The following is a 7,671-nucleotide window of genomic DNA, read 5'->3' as shown; positions in this document are numbered from 1 at the left end:
TGAGCCCTTAGCCTGCCCAGGGAGCTCCCCACAGCACTGTAGGGAGAAACTCTGGGTGAGAGGAGCGACCCTCGGCAGGGCAGGTTCATTCTCCTGTTGAGAGGGTGCTGCGTGGGTCAGGCCTGCTCACAGCTGTAGCTCATGCGCAAGATATGTTCAAGGGGTCTTTTCAAAAGGAGATCAAGAGAAAGGCCACTTGAAAGGGAAGGAGCTTTCCTTCAGGTATCTGCACTTTCAGTTTCCTAATTTTGGCAGGGAGAATGAAGGAACAAGTTTTCTGTTTTGTCAAGGAAGTGGGACTCCTAAACCTTCACTCTGAGAGATTAATAGGTCAGTGGGAAAGCTCAGGAAGCCATTTCATCCCCAATTTCACCAGCAGACAGCATCAACATCACCATTGTGGCCTCATAGGAGTTTACGTGACCTGTTCCATAGGATGTGTATGCACAGAGATGCCCCTGGACAGTGCCCTGATCCAGGAGGTTTCTGCAGGGCAGAGCTGAGCACCAAGCAGGTGGGATGGGGTCTGTGAGCACTGAGTGGGAGAAGATGTTGGAACAGAGAAAGAGCTGGCAGCAGGGACAGCTCCAGGCAGCAGGGATGGGCAGGGAATGAGAGGGAACCGCAGGGCATGAGCCGCCTCCTCTGCAGCCAGACCTCTGGCAGAGGAGAGGGGCATCTGCTCTGCTATGGGCCCATTTCATGCTGTCTGACAAAGGGACTGAGAGTGTCTGTCCTGCGATGTCACTGCCTGTGAGGTGGCATGCCTAGCTGGTAAGGTGAAGGCTTTCCTGAGTTCCCTTCTGTTTCTCTCTTCTTGCCTCCCTTGGCAGCAGGATCATGGTGCTGCTTCTTGTTTACCCTCCTGTCCATGCTGCTCCTGTTCTTGTTCTTGGGCTCTCCGGTGTGGGAAGTGTCAGCTTCAGTTCAGACATGGATGCTACAAGTTGTGCGGCAGAGGGATCTGCATGGGAATGACATTGCCCCAGCCCCCTTCTAACCTGTGGAGCTCCAGGAAATGCAGTCTGTGGGGCTGGGAAATGAGCGGATTCTCCTGAAAGGAGAGCCCATCTCCAGTCTTAAGAGTCCTTTGACCGTTTCCCTGTGGTGTCCTTCCAGGCTGCATGCTGCCCTCTAGAAAGGCACAGCTGTCTCATAGCATTACTGTGATATCTGAGAGCCCCATGAGGAAGGTGCAGAGATGCTGAGAGTATGGAGATGGTGGTGGGAGGATGTAAGTGGGCATCTGAAAAGAGCGCTGTGTGTCCTTGTCTAGAAGGGGAGTGTGGAGAGCTCCCTCAGGTGCCCAGAGAAAGGGTGAGAAGTTTGGAGATGTGCACTTTGAAACTGGACTCGTGTGCTCTCAGTGGGGGCTGTTTTTTTCTAGGGCAACATATATGAGTGTGATCATCCTCCAGCTGAAAGAGTTGCAAGCACCGGCCAGCTGGGAGTGAGACTAATAGAGCAGCTGGCCTCGCTCTGCAAGAATGACAGTGGATGCTTTTCTCTCATGACACAGTAGAAATGCCAAGGATTTCTACCTTGGAGGAACACTCCCCAGGGGTGACAACAACATCTGAAAGAAAATAAAAAAATCCCTGAAACTGTTCCTCAAACCTCATTCTTTAGAATTCACAGTGAAGATGCTGAAAAGCCATTTTATGATGAGTGGATTTCACCTGACAGAAATTGTGTGAATGTCAGAGCTGGTCACCCCCATTCCCCTTTGCAGAGTACTTTACAGCAGGACTGACTGCTCCGGAGCCCATGGGCAGAGGCCCCTGTTCCTCACAGCACACTCAGCCAGGGGAAAGTGGAGCTCAAGCAAGGGAACTTTCCTCCAAAAGGTCCTCTCAGTAAAGGGAGAGGCAATGTGAGGGCTTGTATGAGAACTACTAACTTCTCAATGTCTTTTCTTCTTTGCACAGTCCCCCATGCCCGGAGATAGCAAAATGTCCAACAGCAGCTCCCTCAATGAGTTCCTCCTCCTGGCATTTGCAGACACACGGGAGCTGCAGCTCTTGCACTTCTCGCTCTTCCTGGGCATCTACCTGGCTGCCCTCCTGGGCAACGGCCTCATCATCACAGCTGTAGCTTGTGACCACCACCTCCACACCCCCATGTACTTCTTCCTCCTCAACCTCTCCTTCCTCGACCTTGGCAACATCTCCACCACTGTCCCCAAATCCATGGCCAATTCCCTGAAGGACACCAGGGCCATTTCCTACTCAGGATGTGCTGCTCAAGTCTTTCTGTTTGTCTTCCTGATTTCAGCAGAGTTTTATCTCCTCACTGTCATGGCCTATGACCGCTTTGTTGCCATCTGCAAACCCCTGCACTATGGGACCCTCATGAGCAGCAGAGCTTGTGTCAGAATGGCAGCAGCTGCCTGGGCCAGCGGTTTTCTCCATTCTGTGCTGCATACTGCTAACACATTTTCCATTCCACTCTGCCAAGGCAACACAGTGGACCAGTTCTTCTGTGAAATCCCACAGATCCTCAAGCTCTCCTGCTCAGACTCCTACTTCAGCGAAGTTGGGCTCATTGTGGTTGGTGCCTGTGTAGCCTTTGGGTGCTTTGTTTTCATTGTGCTGTCCTATGTGCAGATCTTCACAGTTGTGCTGAGAATCCCTTCTGAGCAGGGTCGTCACAAAGCCTTTTCCATGTGCATTCCTCACCTGGCCGTGTTCTCCCTGTTTGTCAGCACTGACATGTTTGCCTACCTGAAGCCCCCCTCCCTCTCCTCCCCAACTCTGGATCTGGTGCTGGCTGTTATGTACGCGGTGGTGCCTCCAGCAATGAACCCCCTCATCTACAGCATGAGGAACAAGGAGCTGAAAGATGCCCTGAGGAAAGTGATTTCATGGACATTTTTCAGCAGAGGTAACATTGCCATTGTTCTCCACAAATGACTCCCCCTGTGTCCCATACAAGGACTGAGCTTTGTTTGGTCACATTATTTTTATTATTACTAGTATTACTGTTATTATTATTTGTCACCATGTTGCTACACAAATGCTTGGATTCATTCCATCTTCCCTGAGACTGCTCCGTCCCACCTGGTGTCCATATAAAGTTATGTCTAGCACTGGGTCAGAGCTGACTCCCTCACAGTATCTCTGTAATAAAGTAGGTTCTACCCAGTGAAGTGCTTGAAGGCTGGCTCTTCCTCCAAAGCTGCTGTCCCTCATGCCTTGACCCAAGCACATTTCCTTGAGACTATCCCATCCACCGTGCGTGGTGGTCCTTACCCCAAAAGTCACCCCCACACAAGGGTCCATGCTCAGCTGGAGGACTGGATGTCCAGCTGTGAGCCCTGGGAGGACGAGGCCTCTGCTGGGTCCTCTGCAGGGCTGTCAGGGAGCATGCAGAAGAGGTCCTGGGGCCCCCTACTGGGTCTGTAGACCTTCCTTCTCCCATTGGGGTCCCTGAAGCAGAGTGCCTCAGTGCAAAGATCTGGTCCAGCTTGTTGCGGCATAAATGGAGAAGAGAAACTGCCCCAGGAATCTCCTCACACACCCAGACCCTCATACCAGTCATTTCCAGCACTGGCCATTCCCTCTGGTCCTGGAGAGGGGTGATCTCTGAATGTGACCCGCTCCGTCTACCTGCTGGCCTCAGCATGTGTGTGGGGGCAATGGCCACCCTGCATGGCCTCTCTGTGGGCTCAGACCTCATCAAACCCCAGAGCATGGCCTTCTGCTGATCCCGGTAGAAAGGATTAGGACTGGGCAGGGTCTGGGGACTGGTGCGAGGCCGTCAGGCAGGAGAGCTGAGGGAGACAGGGCACCAAGGACTATCATAGGGACTATGTTAGGGGAATGTTTCCCCATCCCAGAACACACCCTGTCCTGTGTGATGCCTATACAGTGGGGCCGTGGGGCCACGTGCAGGGCAGCAGGGCTGGGCCGGTGGAGGGATGAGGCACGGATGGGAGCCATGACACTCCAGAAGCTCCTGGCAGTCATGGAGGGGACTCACTGCTGCTAGCAGGATCGGGGGGTTTCTCAAGGTCTACAGCCACCAGCACCACCTGTCAGGACTCCCAGACCCAGCACAGATGGTTGGTGCCCAGCACTGCAGCTCACAATGCCCCCCATCCTGTGTCACTGTCCTCTCTCTGGGGCACTGCTGGGTGCATCACTCCCTGCCCAGGTGTGGAGAGGAGCTGCTGGAGGTCTTCTCTTCTCATGCCAGCTTCCCTTGGCTCTGCCCTGGCATTGGCCCACAGGCTCTGCCCTCGGTCATGTTATGTTTCTATACATTCTCATCTGAGACTACATAGGGACCTGCAGTGCCTAGCTCTGCTTGCAGCTGGCCACCACAGACTGCCTGCGTGGTCCCAGGAGATCCCAGTAAGGCTGTGCTTGGAGGTGAGGCTGTGATTGTCCTCAGTCAAAGTAGATGGGATGGTCTGTCTGGGGACCAAGGGGAGGAAACGACAAGAGAAAGCAAGGAGAAGATGCAGTAAAGGAAATTCCACATGAGATTAAGGAAAAAAATAAAGAATACCCATGGTATTGAGTAGCACTGCGGCAGGGGATGGGAGATCTTAATAAACTCTCCTGGAGAAAGCACCTACCAACCTGATCTAACTGTCAAATTAGCCCAGCTCAGAGCAGATCATGGTCCTGGAGATCTCTGGTGGTCCCTCCCAAACCAAATCCTCTAGGAGGAAAGGGCTGGAAGGCAGAGTCCTGGGCAGGGGACACTGTTGTGGGGTTGAGGCCTTGCTGGCATTTGGACTGCCTGGTCAAGCCTGTCCTCAGAGTGAAACAGTGAGCGAGTTCATCCTCAAAAATGAACCAGTGCTGGGAGAGAGCAGAAGTGTTCTCAGGAACACACCAGGCATTCAAGAGCTTCGACTACTGGGGTGTCCTCAGACCAGTGCTTTACATCCAGGGTCTGAAGGGCTGAGAAATCTTCAGAGCCAGAGCAGACTGGAGTCCCGTCACCCAGACTCACAGCTTACAGGGCATCAGCAGAGCTGTACTGGCTGCAGGGAGGGAATCACTGCCCAGGGCATGAGCAGATTCCCCTCTGCCCTCCCCTCTCTCTTCACACCCCAGAACAGAGATTGTGTTTCCCATGTTGGCCCTCCCTGCCGGGCTGTATTCCCGGCTGGAGGGGACGCAGGCTTCACACTGGGGAAATGCAGGAGAGCCCGGTCTCATCTAGAGGAGCAGGATCCCACCACACCTGCTGGGTGGCCAGGAATGCAGGCTGCAGACACCACTCTGTTCCCCACACACCTCCTGCCTGGGGCTGCAGGGTGCCCAGCAACAAGGCAGGCATGCCTGGGGGTGTGGTGCCATTGGGGTGGTGGTCTTTGGAGCAGGCTCTGTCTGTAAGGGACTCAGGATCTTCTCCACCTCCATGTTAGTGGCAAAGTTTGTGTCCCAGCTTCTTCCCTCTGGAGAGCTGAGGATTTAATTCTTGGGAGAAGGGGAAAAAAGAAACCTTTTTGTCCATGGGATCACCCCCGTCAACCCTCTACTGCCTTCTTCTCTATCAGGGTGGGGTGGGGAATTTAGATTGTAAGGGTATAATTGCCCAGGGATTTCTTTGTTCGGGGTGCCTCTTCGGGGGCACCCAGCTCGAGCTGTAATTACCGCACGTGTATCATTAAATTTTATTTCTCTCCAATCTGACTTCGAAATTCTGCCTCAGTGGGAACCTAGGGTTGGACGCTGTTATGGTGGCCGGTGAACCTAATTTTCCATAACAACCCGATCCTCCTCTACAAAGGGAAAGTCTTCCTTTCTCTAGACTTTCTCTCTTGTCTCCAGGGCAAGTCTAGAAGAGTAGACAACCAGATGGGTAAAAAGCTTCTTGGATGACCAGAGGCTCAGAGGGCAGTGGTCAATGGGTAGTACTCTTCCTGGAGGCCAGGGAGAAGTGGAGCACCACAGGGTCTCTCCAGGAACTTGTCCTATTTATCATCTGTATCAGTAACACGGAGGAGGCAACACTCATCATGCCTGTAGATAAGGGCTGCCATTCAGAGGGACCTAGAGAGGCAGGAGGAATGGGCTGTCAGCAACCTCATGGAATTCAACAAGGACAAATGCCACGTCTTGCACCTGCCATAAACCAACACCCCACAGTGTTACAGGCTGGGGCCTTATTGCCTGGGGAGCAGCTCTGTGGAAAAGGACGTGAGGGTGCTGGGGGACAGGAGTCAGAACATGAACCAGCAGCATTCCTTGGCAGCAAAGAAGGCCAGAAGCATCGTGGGCTGTATGAGCAGGAGCACAGGCAGGAGGTTGAGGGAAATGGTGATTGCCTTCTAGTCAGTATACATTAGACACCATCTAGAACCCTGCATCCAGGTTTGGGTTCCCAGAACAAGACAGAGGTTGATAACTGGGAGTGAGTCTGGCCCAGGACCCTCACAACAGTCAGGGAGCTGGAGCACTTGCTTTGTGAGGAATCATTGGAACTTGTTGTCCAGACAGTGCTGTACAGTCTCCTCATTTGGAGGCTGCCAAGACCAGACTCGATGAAGCCCAGAGCAATCTGTTCTGACCCCAGAGCTGACACTGCTGTGAGCAAGGAGATTGGGCTAGAGACCTCCTGAGGTCCCTTCCTCCCTGAAGGAGTCCATCATTCTTCCCACTCACCATCTTCTCTTGTGGATGTCAGGGAAAGCATGCAGGTGCCCTGTGACAGTGGAAGCAGGCCAGCTTTCTTGTCCTCCTGCAGTCAGAATTCTTCAGATGCAGGGCTTCTTGGCAGGAATCCTCAAGGCAGCCCTTATCAGTCCTTGGCTTCCCTTTTAATTTCCTTGTTTTTTTTCTTCCACCCCTCCTAAGTCTGTCTCTTTTACCATTCTGATCCCGTCCCATACAGCTCACCCTTAATTCATTGGTGCTGGTTTGTCTGTTTTCTTTTGTTTTGTTTTACTTTGACACAGAGGAGCTTCAGTCCCGAAGGAACTTGAGAAATTCGGGTGAGTTGGACAACAAATATCTCTTGAAGATTTACAAGAGAAGTGTTAATTCCTGTGCCTCAGTGGGAATAACTCCATCCGTAAGGAGAGGTTGAGGGACCTGGGCTTCTTTAGCCTGCTGAAGTGGAGGCAGTAGGATAGGAGCCTGTAACTGCTCGAAGGGTGGTTGCAGAGATGATGGAGTTTTTCTTATATAGAGAAACAGCATGCAAAGGAGATGCACAAACTGCATCTTGAGAGGGTCAGAGTGGACTTCAGGTCAAAAGAATGTCACTCCTAGCGTAGTGCTGAGGTGCAACAGGTCACCCAGAGGGAGTCTGTGATCAGCCCCTGCCTTTGTGTTTCAAGGAAAAGCAAGGGAGGACAGGAAGACATCAGGAGAGGTGGGGAGATCCTGGGGTGAGAGCAAGGTGGGGAAGCAGCTTGGGTGTGTACAGTCTTCAGGGAAAGAGGCACAGGCATGGGAAAGCATAGGACAGCCTGTGGTGGAGATGGCCGAGGGCACTGCCAAGGCTGAAAGCTCCCAGCACAGCTAGGTCTTTGTCCTTTTGGCTATGGCTGGTGCCTCTGACACAGAGGCCCACAAGAAGATGTCATTCCTTAAAGCACTGTGGCCTTGCTTCCTCCTTGTCCCTTGGTTGCCCAGGAAGTGCCCTATCACGGTCCTGCACTCGGCATTGTGCACCCCACGCGTACACTGCCCACAGGAAGAGCCCTGA

The sequence above is a fragment of the Apteryx mantelli genome, chromosome 11 (assembly GCF_036417845.1).
Source record: "Apteryx mantelli isolate bAptMan1 chromosome 11, bAptMan1.hap1, whole genome shotgun sequence".
Taxonomy (NCBI): domain Eukaryota; kingdom Metazoa; phylum Chordata; class Aves; order Apterygiformes; family Apterygidae; genus Apteryx; species Apteryx mantelli.
This window is presented reverse-complemented; position numbering follows the sequence as displayed.